The following is a 22,587-nucleotide window of genomic DNA, read 5'->3' as shown; positions in this document are numbered from 1 at the left end:
TGTGTTGTTCATCATTTTCATCTTAGTTCGCACGAGAGGATCGGACGTAGATCGGTAGGGGAGAGATCTCCGCGCGCACCCCAGTGTTCAAACCTCAAGGGTCTGCCAGAACCATAAAACCTTAAGTTGAACCATTAATTAACAAACTCACATCTATCATGGATCCACTCAAACCCAAACCACGTCTACGAGCATAGCATAGCAATATAAGCATAACGTAGAAGTAACTCCCAAGGGTTTGATAGTAAAACAGGTAATAGGTTCTACCTCATCATCTACTTCCCAGACCCACATGTTAAGATATCCTACTCATGCAAGGTGTGAAAGTTGAAACTAATGCATAAAAACTGGGTAATAAAGGGGTATGATCAATGTGTTACTTGCCTTGCTGACGACCTGCAAATCCTAGACTCATAGTAGCACGCTTCGCACTCCGAGAATTCTATCGCAAACAAACAATGGCATACATAAGTAATCAAGCAAACATGCATAGGTAAAACTCAAATAAGAAGATCGAATCTGAAAACTCAACTAAAGCGATTCGATTTGCAAAAAGAATCAAATCAAACAGAGCAACGAAACTCAAACTACGAAAGAAATAAGATCTGTTTACTAATCTGGACTAAAGTCAAATTTTGCAGTACCAAAATCTTGTTCAAGTTGGTTAAACAGAAAGAGGGCTTCAAGACGAAGATCTTGGCGCTTGTTTCACCTGATTTGGATAAACGAGCGAAAAGATAAACTAAAATAAAGATTAGGGCAGAAATCCCGATCGAAAATAATCATGGAGAAACCCTGGAAAATAAAACGAGACGAATAGGCTAACGAACGAACGTTCTCTGTCTGAGGCTAACTGACGAATAGCATTCGTTAAAACGAATGTACGGACGAACGTCCGCTAAATAACGAACCGACGAAAAACAGAACCGAACCGAAATCTAAAAAAACGAATCAAGGGTTTACTAGAAAAAAACGATTAGTTTTTCTCTAGAAAAATCAGATGGCGACGGCGGCTACCTCGGCGGCGGGGCGTCGGCGGCGCAGGCTGGCGGCGGCGGCGACGCGTGAATCGAGGCGGTGGCGCGACGGCTAGGGTCTGGGGCGGGGGGGGGGGCTGGGGCGGGGTCGGGCCGTGGCTTATAAAGCCTGGCCGGGTAGTGTCCGGATCGGGCATGGCCCGGTTAGGTCGGTGCACTTTTTTTTAAAATAATCCTGACGCAGAAAAACAAATAAAAGTAATACTAACGGAGTCCAAAAATCATGAAATAAATTTTCACGGTCCTCTAATAATATTGCTGACAAAGTGAACATTTATTTGGGCCTCTAATGCAATTTTGAAAAACACATATTGTTCCTAATTCAAATAAAATAGCAATAAAAGTCCAAAAAGAAATTACTTATTTGATTTTAATATTTTTCCTCCTATATTCCCTTTATTTTGGAGAAGTCATATTATCTCCTCTCATATATTTTAATATGAAATATTTTCGGAGAGAAAAAAATTAAAACCAAAGTGATCCTTGTTTCGATGTTTGATAAAATTGAAATATGAAAACATGAAATCCCCAACTCTCTCCGTGGGTCCTTGAGTTGCTTAGAATTTCGAGGATCGCAAAGCAAAAATGCAGTAAAATATGATATGCATGAATGACCTATGTATAACATTCCAAATTGAAAATTTGAGATGTTACAAACCTACCCCCCTTAAGATGAATCTCCTCCTCGAGATTCGGGTTGGCTAGAATATAGGTGTGGGTGGTATTTGCGTAGATCATCCTCTCGTTCCCAGGTGGCTTCATACTCGGTATGGTGGCTCCACTGAACTTTGCAAAACTTGATAACCTTGCTGCATGTAACTCGGCTGGCAAACTCGAGAATCTTGACTGGTTTCTCCTCATAGGTCAAATCACTATCCAACTGAATTCCTTCCAGGGGCACTGTATCTCTCAGAGGAATGTTGGCCATCTCTGTATGGCACTTCTTCAACTGGGAAACGTGAAACACATCATGAACCCCTGACAGTCCCTCGGGTAACTCCAACTTGTAGGCAACCTCTCCCATGTGTTCCAAAACACGGTACGGTCCTACAAGTCTCGGGGATAACTTTCCCATAACTCCAAAACGTTTAACTCCTTGTAGTGGTGACACACGGAGATATGCTATGTCTTCGATTTCATAGACTACCTCCTGGCATTTTGAGTCTGCATAGCTCTTCTGTTTGGACTGAGCTACCTTTAGTCTATCTCGAATAAGCTTAACCTTCTCTTCGGACTCCTTAATCAAATCCAGTCCAAACAACTAGCGGTCTCCAACTTCATCCCACATCAACGGTGTTCGGCATCTTCTTCCATACAGGGCTTCGAATGGTGCCATCTTCAAACTGGCCTGGTAGTTGTTGTTGTATGAGAACTTCGCGTAGGGCAAGTTGTCATCCCAACTAGATCCATAATCTAGCGCACAAGCTTTGAGCATCTCTTCCAGAATTTGATTGACTCTCTCGGTTTGTCCATCTGTTTGTGGATGAAAGGCTGTACTGAACTCTAGCCTGGTTCCCAAAGTCTGGTGCAGCTGGTGCCAAAACTTTGAAGTAGACTGTGTTCCTCTATCTGATACGATGGTCCTCAGAAGTCCGTGCAGACATACGATCCTGGTCATATATATCTTGGCCAACTTTGCACTGGTATAGGTGGTTTTTACTGGGATAAAGTGAGCTACTTTGGTTAAGTGATCCACTACTACCCAGATAGAATCATATCCCGATCAGGTCCTGGGTAATCCGGTGATAAAATCCATGCCAAGCTTGTCCCACTTCCATTCGGGTATCGGCATAGGCTGCAGTAATCCTGCTGGCTTCTGATGTTCTGCCTTCACTCTCTGACATACATCACATATGGCTACATACTCAGCAATGTCCTTCTTCATTCCAGTCCACCAGAAACGCTCCTTCAAATCCAAATACATCTTGGTTTTTCCGGGGTGTATCGAGTATGGCGAGTCATGAGCTTCCTGTAGTATCAACTTCCTGATCTCGGCATTATTGGGCACATATACACGGTCCTCAAACCACAAGGTGTCATGCTCGTCCTCATGAAAACCTTTGGCTTTTCCTTCACTCATCTTCTCCTTTATCTCGGCAATTTCTTTGTCATCCTTCTGTGCCTCTCAAATCTTTTCCAATAATGTTGACTGGACCTCTAATGCTGCTACAAAACCTCTAGGAACTATCTCCAAACGAAGCTCCCTGAGATCTTCGGCCAACTCCTTTGGTAATCCTCCGCTCACGAGCGTATTGGCATAACTCTTCCGGCTCAAAGCGTCTGCTACGACATTGGCCTTGCCTGGATGATAGTGCAACTTCATATCATAATCCTTTATGAGTTCCACCCATCTCCTCTGCCTGAGATTCAGCTCCTTCTGTGTGAAAATGTACTTCAAACTCTTATGATCCGTGTACACATCACAACAGTTTCCAATGAGAAAATGTATCCAGGTCTTGAGCGCATGCACTACTGCTGCTAACTCCAAATCATGCATGGCATAATTCAACTCATGCGGTCGAAGTTGACGTGAGGCATACGAAACAACTCTTCCATCTTTCATAAGTACTCCTCCAAGTCCTAAGCGAGAGGCATCGCAATACACTTGGAAATCCTTGCGTATATCCGGCAGAATCAGCACTAGGGCTGTAGTTAGACGTTTCTTCAACTCCTGGAAAGTTGCCTCACATTCTTCATTCCAATGGAACTTGGTGTCCTTCTTCAACAACGCCTTCATGGGCTTCGCAATCTTAGAAAAATTCTCAATGAAACTCCGGTAATATCCCGCTAGTCCAAGAAAATTGTGGATCTCTCCAACTGAGGTGGGTGCCAACCACTCAGTGGCTGACTGAACCTTGGTAGGATCCACTGCTATACCTTCTCCTGATATAACATGTCCAAGAAATCGAACTTCCTTCAACCAAAACTCACATTTGCTAAACTTGGCATATAACTGATGTTCCCTAAGCTTCTCAAGAACCAAACGCAAATGCTCCTTGTGTTCCTCCTCATTCTTCGAGTATACCAAGATATTATCAATGAACACCATGACAAACTTATCCAAGAACTCCATGAACACCTTGTTCATCATACTCATGAAATAGGCAGGGCGTTAGTCAGTCCAAATGACATAACCGTATACTCATATAACCCGTACCTTGCGGTGAAAGCTGTTTTTGGTATATCATTTTCTCGTATCTTCAGCTGGTGATATCCCGATCGTAGATCGATCTTCGAAAACACCTTAGCTCATTGCAACTGGTCAAACAAATCATTGATCATCGGCAGTGGGTACTTGTTCTTGATTGTCACTTCATTCAACGCATGATAATCAACAACCATTCTTAACGATCCATCCTTCTTCTCAACCAAGAGCATTGGGGCTCCCCATGGTGATGAACTTCGTCGAATGTAACCTTTCTCCAATAACTCCTTAATTTGCTTCTTGATCTCTTCCAGATCATTTGCGGGCATCCGGTATGGTCTCTTCGATATCAGTCCGGTGCCTGGCAATAGTTCTATCAAAAACTCGATGTCTTGATCTGGCGGCATGCCTGGTAGCTCCTCTAGAAATACATCTGGGTAATCCTTCACAACAGGCACTTCCTCCTGAACAACTCCCGAGAGAGAATTTACTTGAGTCCTCCTAGGCGCATGCCTAGATACATACTTGATCCTTTTTCCCTTCGGGGTGGTGAGTAAAATCGACTTATTGGCGCAATCGATGTTTCCCCCATACATCGATAGCCAATCCATGCCTAGTATCACATCCAATCCTTGTGACTCCAAAATTATCAGGTCTGGGGGGAAAACATGGCTTCCAATGGTCAATGGTATCTGAAAACATCCTTGACTTGCCATATACTCCGCTCCTGGTGAGCTTACTAACATAGGTGTTCTAAGTACTTTAGTGGGCAACTTATATTTATCCACAAATCCCCTTGAAATGTATGAATGCGATGCACCAGTATCAAAAAGAACAATTGCAGTAAATGACTTAACCAAAAACTTACCAACAACTGCATCAGGCTGCTCTTCAACCTCCTCCACGTTCACGTGGTTCACTTGTCGCCTGTTGAAAGGGTTGGGCTTCTTCCCAGAGCTTCCATTGCCATTCCCATTCTTTGCTTCAGGGCACTCAGTGGCATAGTGTCCAGTCTTCCGCACTTGAAACAAGTAATGTGACTTAGATCCTTCTTGGCGGGTGTTGCTGGGTTAGAGCGGTTCTGGTTGCTGCCTACTCAATTCCCGTTTCCATTCTTGGGGCCACTTTGGTTATGCGAGCTTCCTCCATTGTGAGTATGGCCTCCATGGTTATGGGTAAATCCTCCCGAGTTTGGGGTGAAACGGGGCTTCTGCTGAGCTCCAGAATTGTACTTCCCTTGTTCATACTTCCTTTTGCGGCTCTCTATCTGTTGCTGCTTCCCTTCAATCATAAGAGCCTTGTCTACCAGCTCCTCATAGTTGTTAAATGTTGCCACCATGAACTTCATGCTCATCTCATCATTCATCCCTTCCATAAACTTCTCCTGCTTCGCGGCATCTGTGGCTACATCATCAGCGGCATAACGAGATAGCTTACTAAACTCATCTATGTACTGAGCCACAATATGATTTCCCTGGTGTCGGTGTCATAACCGGCGGATCTCGGGTAGGGGGTCCCGAACTGTGCGTCTAAGGCTGATGCTAACAGGAGGCGGGGGACACAATGTTTACCCAGGTTTGGGCCCTCTCGATGGAGGTAATACCCTACTTCCTGCTTGATTGATCTTGATGATATGAGTATTACAAGAGTTTATCTACCACGAGATCATAGAGGCTAAACCCTAGAAGCTAGCCTATGATTATGGTTGTTGTTGTCCTACGGACTAAACCCTCCGGTTTATATAGACACCGGAGAGGTCTAGGGTTACACAGAGTCGGTTACAAGGGAGGAGATCTACATATCCGAATTGCCAAGCTTGCCTTCCACGCAAAGGAGAGTCCCACCCGGACACGGGATGAAGTCTTCAATCTGGTATCTTCATAGTCCAACAGTCCAGCCAAAGTATATAGTCCGGCCGTCCGAGGACCCCCACTAGTAGAAAAAGGGGCTTCCGTTCGGGCCTGGCCAGCCCATTAGTCCCGGTTCTTCCATGAACCGGGACCAATGGATGCATTTGTCCCGGTTCGTGAGCCCAGGAGGCCGGCCGGGGCCCCATGGGCATTGGTCCCGGTTCGTATGGACCCATTTGTCCCGGTTCTAGGCATGAACCGGGACCAATGGGCCTCGCTCCTGGCCCACAAACATTTGTCCCAGTTCATGGCTGGAACCGGAACATAAGGCTGGGCTTTAGTCTCGGTTCTAGGCACGAACCGGGACAAATGAGTTGCCTATATATACCCCGTCGCCATAGCAGAGCACTCCACAGTGCTCTATTTTTTCTAGTCGGCGAGGAGAGGGCATTTGGGTGCTCTAGCTCACCTCCTATGCACTCGAGGTGTTCGATGAAATGCCCGAGCCACGCTAGTTAAGCTTTCTCCTCTCGAAGCTCGACCTCCAAGCTCCATTTTCCCCGAGATTTGTCTAGGTTTAGCGGTCCGTCACGTCCCGTCCCCATCTCACCGCCGTCGATGGCCCGCGCCGATCTCGTCGCCTGCACCACCGTGGTGAGCCTCTTATCTTCTTCTGAAAGAAAAAATTCTTACTTTAGATAGATACTTGTCCAATTTTCTAACTTTTATTATGGCTTGTTATTATATAGTGCGATGGTTTTGGCATCCGCCCCCGTCGGCCCTCGTCCTGGCTATGATTCGGATGTGGTATATATTATCTTTTATAACTACTTGGTTCATTTATTGTTTATGACAAATATGCCCATCAAGTTGACATAGATTTTATTTATGTATGAGGTAGTTGAACCGGAAATTCCAACCGACCCTATTGTCAAGAGGTTAAATGTAGTTGAAGAAGAAAACAATTACCTGAAGGAAAAAATAAAAAAATTGAGGATGAGAAGATGATATTGGAGTTGCATGTTGCGGATGTCGTCGATGATCACAAGATCAAGATGGATGCAATGCGGTTGAAGATTAGAAAGATTAGAAAATATGCCATTCATACCGAGGCTTGGTATCATTATGCCATTGGATCAATTTTTACCTTGGTTGTGATTATGATCACATTTGTTGTTGCGTTGAAAGGTTACATAGTTTCAATGTATGGTTTAACTAGATGCTTTGGAGAGCTATATGTTGTTCAATGAGAACTATGTATGTACTTTGTTTTTAATGTGATGATGAACTTCTATTAATTTGGTCACTTATCTATTCATGAGAGCTATATGTACTAATTGATGATGTGGCTTTGAATGGTGCATTTTGAACACAAAAAAAGTATGGAGTTCAAATAAGTTCAAAAAAATGAAATCCCTTTGTAACAGACGGGTTTCCGTATGAAACCCTGATACTTCGAAAGAGATTGTCCGTTTTGTATACGAAGTGCATCCAGTTTTTGCCGTAAGCCTCTCTACTTTCTTGCACATGCTATGTGGGTGAAATGATGATACCATGCCAACTTTCAACCTTTTCAGAGTTCATTTGTAGTGCTTTTCAATTTCAGGGTCTTATAGCTCAAAATAATCAGTAAATGCATGAAAAAATAACAAATGAAGTCAGAAAGGGTTGAAAATTGATGATGTGGCTTTGAATGGTGCATTTTGAACATAGAAAAAGTACGGAGTTCAAATAAGTTCAAAAAATGAAATCCCTTTGTAACAGACGAGTTTCTGTATGAAACCCTGATACTTCGAAAGAGATTGTCCGTTTTGTACACGAAATGCATCTAGTTTTTGCCGTAAGCCTCTCTACTTTCTTGCACATGCTATGTGGGTGAAATGATGATACCATGCCAACTTTCAACCTTTCCAGAGTTCATTTGTAGTGCTTTTCAATTTCAGGGTCTTATAGCTCAAAATAATCAGTAAATGCATAATATATACGAATTTCAAGGTCTTTCAGCAAAAACAATTATCATAAAATAAAATAAAAAAGTAATTTGAAACAAAAATTATCAAAGTATTTTCTGTTCAAAACATTATAAGCAACCTCTAAAATTTATGAAACTAAAATTATATCAAATTGATGCAACTAAAATTATCAAAGTATTTTCTGTTCAAAATCATTAAAAGCAAAAAAGAATTGTCATAAAGAAGTTTTTTTGTTAGAAACTTTAATAGCAAAAAGAATTATCATAAAATAAAATAAATAAGTAATTAGAAACAAAATAAAATAAAATAAATAAGTATTTTGTTGTAAGTAGAAACAAAACAAAAAAATAAAGCAAAAAAGAAAACAAAAAACTGGGAAAAAAAACATTATCACCTACTGGGCCACCACGGCCTGAATACGACTAGAAACCCATGGCCTGATTATGAAACTAAAATTATCAAAGTATTTTCTGTTCAAAACATTATAAGCAACCTCTAAAATTTATGAAACTAAAATTATATAAAATTGATGCAACTAAAATTATCAAAGTATTTTCTGTTCAAAATCATTAAAAGCAAAAGGAATTGTCATAAAGAACTTTTTTTTAGAAACTTTAATAGCAAAAAGAATTATCATAGAATGAAATAAATAAGTAATTAGAAACAAAATAAAATAAATAAGTATTTTGTTGTAAGTAGAAACAAAACAAAAAATAAAGAAAAAAAGAAAACAAAAAACTAGGAAAAAATAAAAAAATTGCCACCTACTGGGCCACCACGGCCTGAATATGACTAGAAACCCACCCATGGCCAGGATTCAGGCCAGCAGAAGGCCCAGTAGGCCCATCAGGCATAGCAGTCACAATTAGGCCTGTAAGCGTGCAATGGAGAGGAGCTCGAGAGGGGTGCGGCAGTGGGGCTTATAAACCACTGCGCGCCCCTCTCGACTAGCGAGGTGGGACTAAACTCCCACCACCCCCCCGCTGTGCAAGGCCTTTGGTCCCGGTTCGTGGCACCAACCGGGACTAAAGGGGTGCATTGGTTCCGGTTCGTGGCACCAACCGGAACCAATGCCCCGCCTTTAGTCCCGGTTGGTGCCACCAACCGGGACCAAAGGCCGATGATTCCCGCCCTTTGGGCTGCTGAAAAGAGACCTTTGGTCCCGGTTGGTGGCACCAACCGAGACTAAAGGTTGGCATTGGTCGCGGTTGGTGCCACGAACCGGGACCAATGCTTCGTATATATAAGAAAACACTTAGCAATTTCTGCAAAAATCACTTCTTCTCCGCCCCGACGCCCCCACTCTGCTCCTCGTTGCCATCGCCGCTGATCCCCTGCCCCGACGCCGTCAGGCTGCTCCACCTCACTGTCACCGCTGAGCCCTGCCCCGACGCCGTCAGGCTGCTCCACCTCATCATCACCGACGCTGTCGGGCTGCTCCACCTCGTAGTCGCCGCCGCCGTCGCCACTGCCCTCTGCCCCGACGTCGACGCCACTCCCTGCGCCCCTGCTCGCCCCGACGCCGCCCGCCGCACGCCCTTGCCCGCCCCGACGCCGCTCGCCGTGCCTCCCTACTCCTGCCCCGACGCCGCTGTCTGTGAGCACCGCGCCCCTGCCGGCCCCGCTGCCACCGTGCTTTTTATTATATATGCTATTTTTACATGTTTTTAGATTTTATATATGTATGTATGTATTTTCTAGATATATGTATTTTTTGATGTATCTTCATATATGTATGTATGTATTTTTTACATGTTTTTTGTATGTATGTATGTATGTATGTATGCATTTTTTCAATTGTAATATGCATGATGTTTTAAAAATACATATATGCAAAAGTTAGATTTTTAGAAAAGTTTTATCTATATATGTTCTCTGATTTAGTACATTAATTTTAGGTTAGTTTCATTTTTAGAATTTTTTTATATATTTAGGAAGAAGGAAGAGAAGGAAGAAGGAAGAAGGAAGAAGAAGAATAAGTTTTATATATGCAAACGTTACATTTTTAGAAAAGTTTTATATATCTAGCTAGGAAAGGAAGAAGAAGGAAAAGAATGAGAGGAAAAAGGAAAATAAGAAGAGGAAGAAAGGAGAAGAAGAGGAGAAATAAATAAGAAGAGGAAAAAAGAAGAGGAGAAGAAGAAAAAATAGTCTATTTTTTCTTCTTCTCTTTTTTCTTTGATCTTCTCCTCTATTCCTTTCTTCTTCTCCTTTTTTTATTTCTTCTTCGTCTTCTTATTTTTTGTCGGGTATGTCGTTGTCGATATACCCCCTCCCGATAACTTCAACATGAGGGGGGTGGGTCTATATACCCCCTCCCCGATAACATTATTTTCCCATATATGTATGTCGTCGTTGTCGATATAACCGGCCCCCTCCCGGATAACTTCGACATGAGGGGTGGTCGATATATATACCCCTCTTAACCATGATAACTTATACCATGGGAGCACCCCCGACCCTCCCGCTCGATCAAAACTCTCGAGGGCACCCAAACCCCAGAAAATAACGATGTCGGTCTCCTACCCCCTCCCGCCGCACCCCTATCCGATCGACAAACTCTCTTGAGGCCACCCAAGTTTACCAAGTTAAAAGAGTGTTGTCGTCGAGGCCACCCCAAACCCTAGAGAAGCGTCAAGGCCAGGCCACTAATATGATTCCTTATTGTGCTTAGCTAGCTAGTTCAACATTTGCCACTAATATATCCATCTGTCATGTTTGAATAATAATTGCCATGTTGTAAATATTTGCAGAAACTATGGATCCGCACCCCCGAGACGAAGCAAAAGAAGTGGTGTTGGGGGAGATAATCGCACACGGAAGTGATGCCATCTTGTCGTTTCTCAACGTCACATGCACCGATGGTCTGGAAAGACATGATGAAGAAGCAGGCTACGATGATGATCAAACAATGGAGGATGACGGCTCCGGTGACCGAAGGGAGGGGGAAGGACACCGTGATGACGGCTCCGATGACCGGACGGAGGGGGAAGGACACCGTGATGATGGCTCCGGTGACCGAATGGAGTCCGACCAGGTATATATATTAATTAATTAAGCATGTGCTGACTATAGCTAATTGATGCATTAATTGTTTTTGGTATGTACACATATTAACTCTCTTCTTTTTCTTCTTTTCTAGTCCTCCGGATCGAGCAACACTTCGATAACGAGACGAGGCCTGAAGAGAAAGTTGCGCGTGGTTGAAAGGTACACGATCATCGAAATTGATCGCGCTGGCCAACCGATTGAACCCCTCCAGACCAAGAAAAAATTTAATTCTCAGTGCAGGGTTCTAGTTAGGGACATGATCCCGATTAGCATCGAGCAATGGTTGAACCCTAAGGACAAAGACTCTCAGGTGTCTTATGTCAGCGATAGACAGAAAACTGATCTTTGGACCGCGCTGCAGGAAAATTTCACCTTCCCGCCAGAGGAGGATCCGGATTATCCAGTTAAAAGCCAATGATCAAGGCTTATGCTCTTAAGAAGATGGCTGAGCTATTCAGGAGGTGGAAGAATGAGCTGAAATCATCGTTTGTCGACCAAGACAAGACTCCAGAATTCATCGGCTGATTTGAGAAGATCAAAGATCAGTGGCCCGCATTTGTCACCAAAAAGAAATCTGAGAGAGCAGCGAAGATGTCAGCGACAAACAAGAAAAATGCTGCAAAGAAGAAGCATCACCATCGCACAGGGTCAGGTGGCTACCTGAAAGCCCGGTCGTTGTGGGACAAGGCTGAGAATGACCTCATTGATAAAGGGATCGAACCAGAGACGGGACGCTGGCCAGACCGTTGCAGGACTTGGTTCTTCAAGGTTGGGGGAAAATTGGACCCTGTAACAGGGAAGTGCGTTTGGACCAATGAGCAGTTGAACACACCCATTGAGAAGCTTCAGGAGTATATTGAAAAGGCGCAACAAGGGACGTTCTTTCCGGACAGAGAGAACGACGAGCTCACAAAGGCCCTCGGGAATCCTGAGCACCCCGTACGGACTGAGGCACGCCAGGCTCCCTTTCGTGGAAGGTAGGATTTACCAATGCAGGCGGTTACAGATGCCGGGAGAGGAAGAAGAAAAAGGAGTTGACCCAACTACAGGCGCTGCACGCAAGGGTACAAGCGCTAGAGGAACGAGACGAGGCCCGCAGCACGCGACCTGCCAAAGCTACCCCGCCATCTCAGCGGAGAAGCAATGTGGCTTCCACAGAGCTGCTTCAAGTGCCTGTCTTCAAGGCTCCTGCAAGCTACCCCATGGATGCTATCATAGAGTCTCAGAATTTCCACCTTATGACGAAGTGGATGGAATTGAAAGTCAAGGCGGCTGTTGGTTCTATTGCACCTCCTGAACCTGGCGCAACTTTTCACTGCCGGCCGAGTCCAGAAGGATATGTTAGGGTGATGGTGCATGAAATCGCAGAAGGATTTGAGGACCTCCAGCTTGACCACCCTATGGGTGACGGGGAGACTCGACTGGGTTCTTGTCTGAAGACTCCATGCCTATGGCGGAAGGAGCTCATCAACCTTCCGAACTGGACGCCTCCGCCTCCTCCTCCTCCGGCGAGTTAGGGCACTCCGCCTCCTCCACCGCCTCCTCCTCCGGCGAGTGATCAGGGCACTCAGCCTCCTTCTCCGGCACATGGTGGCACTCCGCCTACTTCTTCGCCTGCGCCGGCATGCCCGAGCAGCCACCAGCCTCCTCCTTCTCCGCCTTGCCAGAAAGGGCGGAAGAGACCCGCCGCCGCCCCGGCTGCTCCAGTGCGTCGTAGTCCTCCTCCTCGTAAGCAAGGAAAGAAGACAGCCGTAGCCGCTCCGTCTGCTCCGGCGTCTAACAGTACATCCAGAGGTGGGAGGCAATACAGATTCGGTCCTTCTCTGAAGACTCTAGAGAAGTTACCAAACAAGATGACCCCAAAGGAAAATGAGAAGATCGTGCGACACGAAGTGAGGAACTTCTTTGAAGGGGTGAAAGCAAAGAAACATCCACCTCCGGAGGAGAAGGTAGATCTGGTGAAAGCGAAGCGCACTCTGGAAGCCCTGAAGAAACCACCAAAGTCTCCGCCGAAAGGAAACTATGAGTGCATTATTGAAAGGTCATTTATCGAAGCGGCACAGTCGGGAAGTACTGTTAGTGATCAAAGGTTAGCGGAACAACGAGCTGGGAAAAAAATTTCCCATCTAGGCGAATAAGCGAACCAATCGTTCCCCCCGCTCAAGGTGTCTAGCAATATCATCGCTAACGATTCGAGGATGGTGCCTGGTTATAACAATCTTGATGATTACCTGCCCGATGATGTACATTATGAATTCTTAGAGGTGGAAGAACACAGATACGAGTACGGGAAGCCTCTCGTCAAAGATGAAAGGTCTCTAACAACGATGATGCGAAGATTCCAGGATTGGTACATGCAAACCTGCAGAGAGTCTGGGGGGAGGAATACTTTGACGCTGAGAGTTAAAGAGGAGCATGACCTCGTTGGAACTAATCTGTTGAATGTTCCATTTGAGGAGTTCTTCTAGTTTTTCAATCAGAGGGCCCTTGATAAATTAACGGTCACTTGCTACTGTCTGTAAGTACTACTTCTATCATTAAGTCTCTATATATAGGTCAGCTCTTTCATTGCATGTACTTATAATTATCCTCGCTATATTATGCAGATTGAAGATCACCGAATTGAAGAAAAGACAAATCAGTGATATTGGGTTCATTAACCCAAATATCATAGATGCATTTTCGGTTGAATTTAAGAAAAAAGAAACCAAGGCCAACTTGCTACGATCGTTGGTATTAAATCAAAACAAAGCTATAATACTCTTTCCTTACAACTTCAAGTGAGTGTTACTTTCTTGTGCATATTCGGTTTCCCTTATTAGTCGAGGTTATAGTAATGTAATTGATGAGTTATGCATGCGTGCGCAGGTTCCACTATATTCTCCTAGAGATTAAGCTCGAGCAGGGACCAGTAACCGTCTTAGACTCGAGACTAAAAGATCCCAAGGAGTATGCGGACATGACTGAAATTCTCGAGAAGTTAAATCAATCATTATCGCACCATATCGGCAACTTTGTTCACTTCCTGATATCAAGTAATTGCTTTCTTTGTCTGGCAGGGTTTGGAAAAAATTCACCTCAAAAGCTTCGGGATTGTCGAAGAAGCTGGAATTTAAACACCCGAAAGTAAGTACTACTAGCATGTTCCGCGCATCTCCTAGTGATTCAAGTGATAGTTTCATCAATACCATTTTAGCATGCTGGCTTATCAGTTTGATTGACCTCTATTTCTTGTAAAGTGGTTGTGGCAGGAAGCCGGGAATAATTACTATGGATACTACGTTTGCGAGTCCATCCGCCACACGACCTGTGAGCGGGGCTACACTAAAAAACAATATGAAGTGCGTATGCAATAATATTCAGAACTTAACTTTATTTACCATCTTTTGTGTTGAGTTTCATTCATTCATATATATGTATTGACCACCTTCTTCAAATTAGATGTTTCAGATGCGGGATGAACTCCTAGCACCAGATCACATGCGAGGAATTCAAGAGGAATTGGCGGCATTCTTTCTTGACCATGTGATCGATAAAGATGGAGAATACTATGTGGACCCTGTGTTCATATATAATTAGGGGATTATATTGTAAGAGATCTTATATTGTATATATGTAGCCAGTAGCGTCGGATAGACATACGAAAACTTGTTGTTCGACCAATCTCTCGGAGAAGGAGAGGTCGATATAACTTCTCTCTGTATGCATATGTTCATGAAGATCTTCTGTTTCCTTCATTTTTGCTTACTAGCTACCGTGTCGAGTGCTCTCTATACGTATAGTATGTAGCGTCGACCAAGCACGGAGATAAGAGAGGACACTTCTATCTATTAATTAATTAGCTACCAAACACAATATATGACACACCTTAATTAACCATACAAAACCCCCAAATCCCCCCTTCAGAAAGAAAAAAACCCTAGCCCCTGAACAGCTGACGCGTGGATGCCTATTGGTCCCGGTTGGTGCCACCAACCGAGACCAGAGGGCCTCCTGTCTGGGCTCGCCGCACCGGGCACGTGGAGGCCCATCTGTCCCGGTTTGTGTAAGAACCGGGACTAAAGGCCAAGGACATTAGTAACGACATTTTAGTCCCAGTTCCCAAATCGGGACAAAAGGCCCTTACGAACCGGGACAAATTGCCCTTTTTCTACTAGTGCCCTGATCCAGGACTCCCTCAGTAGCCCCTGAACCAGGCTTCAATGACGATGAGTCCGGCGCGCAGATTGTCTTCGGCATTGCAAGGCGGGTTCCTTCTCCGAATACTCCATAGAAGATTTTGAACACAAGGATTGTGTCCAGCTCTGCAAAAGAAATTCCACATACCACCGTAGAGAGTATAATATTCCAAAAATCTAATCTGCTGACAACTTTTCATAACGCGACATCTGCCGTGGTCCGGTCATTACGAACCGTTTTCCCCAGCCGGACACTGCACGTGTTGCGAGGCGATTTTATTGGTACGTCTTGTCGAAGCAGAGATCGTGTTCCCCTTATCATGGGATTCTCATCAATACGGGTGTGGGTAACCCAATCGTGCTTGTTAGTATGACTCCTCGATTTTAGGCAAGTCCCAAACGGCCCCGCGGAGGACGCTTGATATTCACCCTCTTTATAAAGGGGCCAAGGCATGTCCTTTTCTTCTTGCGCTCGATCCTTCCCCTCCCCCACCCTCGAGTTCCAACACCCAAGGCTTAGGCTAAGCGCTTCGGACCTTCAACCATGTCCGGATCCAACCTTCAAGGTCGGTGGATGGCCTCCTCTGTCACAGAGGAGGACATCAAGAAGCTAAGGGAAGCCAAGTATCTGACCGCCAAAATCTCGCACAGGCTGCCTACTCAAGGGCAGGTCATCCCCACTCCCGAACCCAACAATAGTGTCGTATTCATTTCCCACTTCCTCCAAGGGCTAGGCTTTAGTCTTAATCCCTTTGTAAGAGGGCTTATGTTCTATTACGGGCTCGATTTCCATGATCTAGCTCCAAATTCCATCCTTCACATCTCGTCGTTTATCGTCGTGTGTGAGGCCTTCCACCGCATCACCCCACACTTCGGCTTATGGCTCAAGACCTTCAATGTGAAGCCGAAGACGATCGATGGGCGACATGCAGAATGCGGAGGTGCCATAATAAGCAAAGGCGCCGATGCTCTATGGCCAAAGGGTTCCTTCCCGGACGTGTCCAACTTATGGCAGCGGGAGTGGTTTTACATCACAACTCCCCGAAGTAAAAAGTGGGCAGCTGCCCCCGCCTTCCGCTCGGGCCCCCCGCCACAACTGGCATCATGGGTCAACAAGGGACTGGACTGGGGGCCAGTTAATGACGTGCTGACATTGCAAAGTCGCATCTGAGATCTCCTCAAGAGAGATGTCAGTCTTGTCAAGGTAATGCAAGTTATGCTAGTTTGTCGGGTCCTGCCATGCCAACATCGATCTCTCCGTATGTGGGAGTTCAACCCGGAAGGACCACGAACTATTCAGCAATTCTTCAGCGTGACGCTCGAAGAGATGTACGGATTGTTCTTCGGATCACGAATAAAGTGTCTGGACACCACCATGGATGTGGGTCTCAACTGCAACCGTTTAGATACCCACGTAAGTAATTCTGCGACCGAACATGTTGTCTTTTTATTTGTCATAACATCATTCTGAAAAAATCACTCTCGGCCAGGACTGGATAAGAAAGGCGGAGAGGATCAGGTGTTCGGCCCCCTTCCCAAAGGCTCACCGGATCCTGTACTAGCCAGGATGCTTGAGCACGCACCTTATCAAGTGCCATCAGGGGAAGATAAAGGGAGGAATAAAGAAGCCGAAAGTGGGCTTCATGCATTACTCATCCAAACCGGGGGAATTAGTGTCTTCGCGAAGGAGGATAATCGGGAAGAAGAATCTAGAATCCCCTCTCCCCAAGGAAGGAAAAGGACTGCCTCTGAAGACTTGGAAACGAATGTTTCCAAACGAGGGAAGAAACCTGAGCCAGGGGGCCCTGCCCCGGAGGGCGTCCTTACCGCACAGCGCCCGCAAGGGGGCCAACCCTCCATCGAGCTGTAAGTGAACAAGAGTACTTTGGTAAATATATCCTGCTTTATCTCCGAGGACAATAACCGAGACATATATCTTGCAGTCCGGCTCGTAGCCCTTCTCGACAGAGTTCATCTTCGGGGGATCTTCTTCTGAAGATGATGGAGAGCGAAACGCCTCCCCCTGTCCCCCCGCCTCCTGGGGCGGACGACCCTGAGGTGTCATCATGGAGGATTTCTCCTGATCCGCCAAGGCCAGAAGGTAACCCTTCGGCCACCTGAAGTCCGGAGTATTTGGCTCCTAAGGAGAGCAACAGAAAGAGTCTGGGATTGTCTGGTACACAACCGGACGCACTGATGGGTCTTTTGGAGAAAGCGGCTATCTCAGAGACGCATCGTACTTTAATGGGTACGGTGGTTGAGAGGATTTCATCCGCCAAAAGTGGGTTGCATGAGGCTTTTATGAGCCTGCTAAGAGGCTTTGAGGTACGCTGTAACGCCCCAGATGTAACTTTCCATATTTGTATCCAACTCTTGCCGTCTCCGGCGCCAAGTTATATTTATTTCTCGGGTTTGGGTCTTTGTCTCCGTGTGTTGTTTTTCTTTTTCGTGCATCTCTTATCATGTCATCACGTGCATTGCATTTGCATACATGTTCATCTCATGCATTCGATCATTTTCCCCGTTGTCCGTTTTGCATTCCGGCGCTTCGTTCTCCTCCGGTGGTCATTTCTACCTTTCTTTCTTGTGTGGGGTTTAAACATTTCCGGATTGGACCGAGTCTTGCCAAGCGGCCTTGGTTTACTACCGGTAGACCGCCTGTCAAGTTTCGGGTCATTTGGACTTCGTTTGATACCCCAACGGTTAACCGAGGGACCGAAAAGGCCTCGTGTGTGTTGCAGCCCAACACCCCCCAAATTTGGCCCAAAACCCACCAAACTCTGCTCCATGTCCTAGAGCGTTCGATCACGATCGTGTGGGCGAAAACCGCACCTCATTTGGACTCTCCTAGCTCCCTCTATGCCTATATATACACCCCTCCGTTTTCGGATCTCTCCCTCTCCCCGAAACCCTAAAAAAAAAGAGAATCTCCTTCCTCCGCCGCCGACGGACGTGTCCGGCCCGCGCCGGACAGCGTCCGCTCCACCCCGCCGCCCGCCGCAGCCATCGCCGTGCCGCCACGTGGGCGCGCCCACATCGCCGCGCCCGCCGGCCCGCAGGCCCACGCGGGGCCCTCCCCAGCCCGCGTCATCGCCCCGCCGCCTCACGCCCGCAGCCGCCGCCATCCTCCTCGCGGCCGGCCACCCGGGGCACCGGCGCCGCCGCTCGCCATCGTCGCCGGCCCGCTCCTCGAGCCGCGGCCCCGCCATCCGCCGGCGCGCCCGCCGCCGCCGAACCTCGCCGTGGCCACCACCGGGCCCCGCCGCCCTCGTCCGTCTCCTCCGGCGGCCGGGTCGGGCTCCGGCGAGCCTCCCCACGCCCCTGCGGTCCTCCTCCGGCGAGCTCCAACTCCGGTGAACAGTGCCCCGCGGTCAACCTCGAAGTCCGTGCCCGCGAGATCCCGATCTGGATCTCAGATCCGAAACCCTAGGGTTGACTTTTGCCTCTCTCCGTTAATTTTTATGCATTCTTTGTCTGCGCGTATCTCCGCAACCGTAGATCCGTTTTAGGCGTATGATATGTCAAAATCTTCGTCTCGACATGTACATCATTTCATTCCATTGCATCATTTGCATTTGAGGTCATATTGATACCCAAAATGCTGGTAGAAGGAGGCTCCGTGAGTTAAACTGCAGATCCGTTAGTTCATCATGCACTTTTGTCATTTTTGCTATAATTAATTCGTGCATGATATGCCTGTGCCCCTTTGGGATGATTTGTGAAGCATTTTGTCTTCTTTCCAGAGGTGCTACCCATGCATTTTTAGGATGTGTGTGTTGTCTTGTGCAAGCTTGCGAAGTAGGGTACCTGAGAATGCAGATTTCAGGGACTTAGTGATTTTCACTAAGTCTGGGATATTTTAGTTCATGATGCTATATGTCCAGCTTGTTTCCTAGTGATCCGTGCCTCTTTTGAGGATGATCAGTAAGGGAGTTTTGATATTTAAGTCATGCTCTATCCATCCATGTCTTTGTTTGCATTTGTGGAGTGCTCTAGGTTGACTCAATCGAGCTCAACTTTTGCTTCGTTATTAATCTGGGCAGATCGTTAACTTGTTTGCGATTTCGTCGATGCTACCGTTAGTGTTCCATGCATGCTATGCCTTCGTTCTTGCCATGTGTAGCTAGCACTTTGTGTCTTCTTGCTGGTTATATGCTTTACTTGCCATGACTTGCACCGTAGTGAGTGCATCGAGCTCGTTTACATGCCTTCGTGAGTTAGATTTCAGCATGTCTCAGTTTTCACTAAGTCTGAAAACTGATTGTGTTCGAGCGATGTTCGTGAGCTCGGTAGAGTATTTTGTGAACCCTTTTGGCCCCAGGTCACTTTGGGTGTTTTATTAAGCTTGTTGAGTAGGTCCATGCCATGTTCTTACTTGTCATGTTCAGGTTTCCTATCATGTTGTTTTGCTGCTCCGAAGAGAGCTTCGTGATCTGAAATTTCAGACTAGTGTTAATTTCACTAAGTCTGAGATCTGTTTTGCATTTGCGTTTTAGCCATGCTTGTTTGAACCTCTTAATGGATGAATTTGCCTGTGGCTCAGTGCTAGTGTTTTGTCGACCATCTTGTGTACTTCGCTGCCATGTATTTTGTTTTCATGTTTGGTGGCTGTAGCATGCTCATTTCGTTGCATTTAGATGCCTACTTGCTGTTAATCGCAGACCGGTGTCGTATCTTAAAACGCTTGCCATTTCCGAACCGTAGCTCCGATTCCTATGATCTTTATATCGTTTTCGAGCGATTTCATCCCCTCTATCCAGTGGCACACTTGGTTTTCCAAGTTGATGCCAGGTTCATGCTTTTCCTGTCATATCTTGCATTTTGCATCCCGCATTGCATCCCGCATAGCATATCGTCATTTCATCATATTGCTTGGTCTTGCCCGTGGTTGATTGTATCCTTGTTGCTTGTTTGTCTTGTTGGGTAGAGCCGGGAGACGAGTTCGCTACCGAGGAGCCCGTTGAGTTTGCTTGTGAGGATCCAGTCAACTCTGACAACTGTGCAGGCAAGATGATCATACCCTCGAAATCACTACTATCTTTGCTATGCTAGTTTGCTCGCTCTTTTGCTTTGCCAATGCTACGATGCCTACCTTTTGCTTGTCAGCCTCCCAATTGCCATGTTAAACCTCTAACCCACCATTGTCCTAGCAAACCGTTGATTGGCTATGTTACCGCTTTGCTCAGCCCTTCTTATAGCGTTGTTAGTTGCAGGTGAAGATTGGAGCCGTTCCTTGTTGGAACATTGATATTCTTGTTGGGATATCATTATATTGCTATGTTATCTTAATGCATCTATATACTTGGTAAAGGGTGGAAGGCTGGGCCTCTCGCCTAGTGTTTTGTTCCACTCTTGCCGCCCTAGTTTCCGTCATACCGGTGTTATGTTCCCGGATTGTGCGTCCCTTACGCGGTTGGGCTATAATGGGAACCCCTTGATAGTTCGCCTTGATTAAAGCTTTTCCAGCAATGCCCAACATTGGTCTTACCATTTGCCACCTAGCCCCTTTTCCCTTGGGTTTCCGGAGCCCGAGGGTCATCTTATTTTAGCCCCCCACGGGCCAGTGCTCCTCTGAGTGTTGGTCCGAACTAGAGCCCTGTGCAGCGCCACCTCGGGGAAACTCAAGGTTTGGTTTTAGTTGTACGGATTGCTCATCTGAGTGTGCCCTGAGAAAGAGATATGTGCAGCTCCTATCGGGATTTGTCGGCACATTCGGGCGGTGTTGCTGGACTTGTTTTAACCTGTCGAATCATCTTGTTGTACCGAGATACCGAGTCTGATCGGTGTGTCTTGGGTGGAGGTCTATTCCTTCGTTGACCGTGAGAGCTTGTTATGGGCTAAGTTGGGACCCCCCCTGCAGGGATTGATCTTTCGAAAGCCGTGCCCGCGGTTATGGGCGGATGGGAATTTGCTAATGTCCGGTTGTAGATGACTTGAACTAAACTTAAATTAAAATGAATCAACCGTGTGTGTTGCCGTGATGGCCCCTTCTCGGCGGAGTCCGGGAAGTGGACACGGTGTTGGAGTTATGCTTGCGCAGGATGTTCCTTTAGCTTCTCGCTCGTGCTTCGCCTTCTCTTCTCGCTCTCCTTTTGCGTATAAGTTAGCCACCACATATGCTAGTCGCTTGCTGCAGCTCCACATATATTTGCCTTATCCATTCCCATGAGCTTAAATAGTCTTGATCGCGTGGGTGTGAGATTGCTGAGTCCCTGTGGCTCACAGATACTACAACTCCAGATGCAGGTCCAGGTGATTCCGCTCCAGTTGACGATTACGAGCTCAGGTGGGAGTTCGACGAGGACTCTCAGCGTTACTACGTGTCCTTTCCAGATGATCAGTAGTGGTGCCTAGTTGGGGTTATCGATTCAGGACCTTGTCGCATGTTGGGGGTCTTTTCTATTTTGGCGCCGTAGTCGGGCCATGAGTGTTTGTTTGATGGATGTTATTTATGTACTCTGATGTGACGTGGCGAGTGTAAGCCAACTATGTTATCTCCCCCTTTTATTATGTATTACATGGGATGTTGTAATGATTGCCTGACTTGCGACATTGCTTTCAATGCGGTTATGCCTCTAAGTCGTGCCTCGACACGTGGGAGCTATAGCCGCATCGAGGGCGTTACAAGTTGGTAATCAGAGCCATCCCCGACCTTAGGAGCCCCATTGCTTGATCGTTTTTAGCAGCCGAGTTGTGTCTAGAAAAATGTTTTGAGTCCTTAGGAATTATATATCGGAGAGCTTAGGAATTCTTTTTACTTCCCAGTCTCCTCATTGCTCTGGTAAGGCATCCTGGCGTAGAGTTTTGACTCTTCTCTTCTAAAATTTCACAAAATTTTTTTTTTAGGTTCACGCGAGTATCTTGGTTTTGTTCCGATGGTTTTGTGACGAGAACATTGTTCTTGGTGCCTCCTGTCTTTAGGGGTTGTGGCAGTGTCCCGGGGAGTTGAGCTCCGAGGTGTTGTCGTCACAATTTCATCATTGCAATTCTGGTATACTTGAGATATGTTCGCCGACATCGAAAATCTCTTTTATGCAGTTCGTTGGTGAGATAACCTCGACGCCACCCAGTACTGGGGCGGGAGTTCGGGAGTATCGCCATAACTTGTATAACGGATGTTTTTCGAAGGTTGAGGTAGATGGTTTCCGAAGTTTTCCTGGTTATGTGTTGAAGGATGGATACAGCTGGATGTAGGATTTGCTAGTTTGGGTGAGATATTGTGCTTCCCCTGTATCCCCAACACCTGATTGCATAACCGGAAAGGTTCGGGAGTATCATAGGTGGGAATTCTAGTAGCTCTAGTTCTTCTTCCACGGATATTGGTTTGAGATTGGGATTTCTTACCGATTATTC

This window comes from Triticum aestivum, chromosome 3A (genome assembly GCF_018294505.1).
Source record: "Triticum aestivum cultivar Chinese Spring chromosome 3A, IWGSC CS RefSeq v2.1, whole genome shotgun sequence".
Taxonomy (NCBI): domain Eukaryota; kingdom Viridiplantae; phylum Streptophyta; class Magnoliopsida; order Poales; family Poaceae; genus Triticum; species Triticum aestivum.
Note: the sequence above shows the minus strand (reverse complement) of the source record.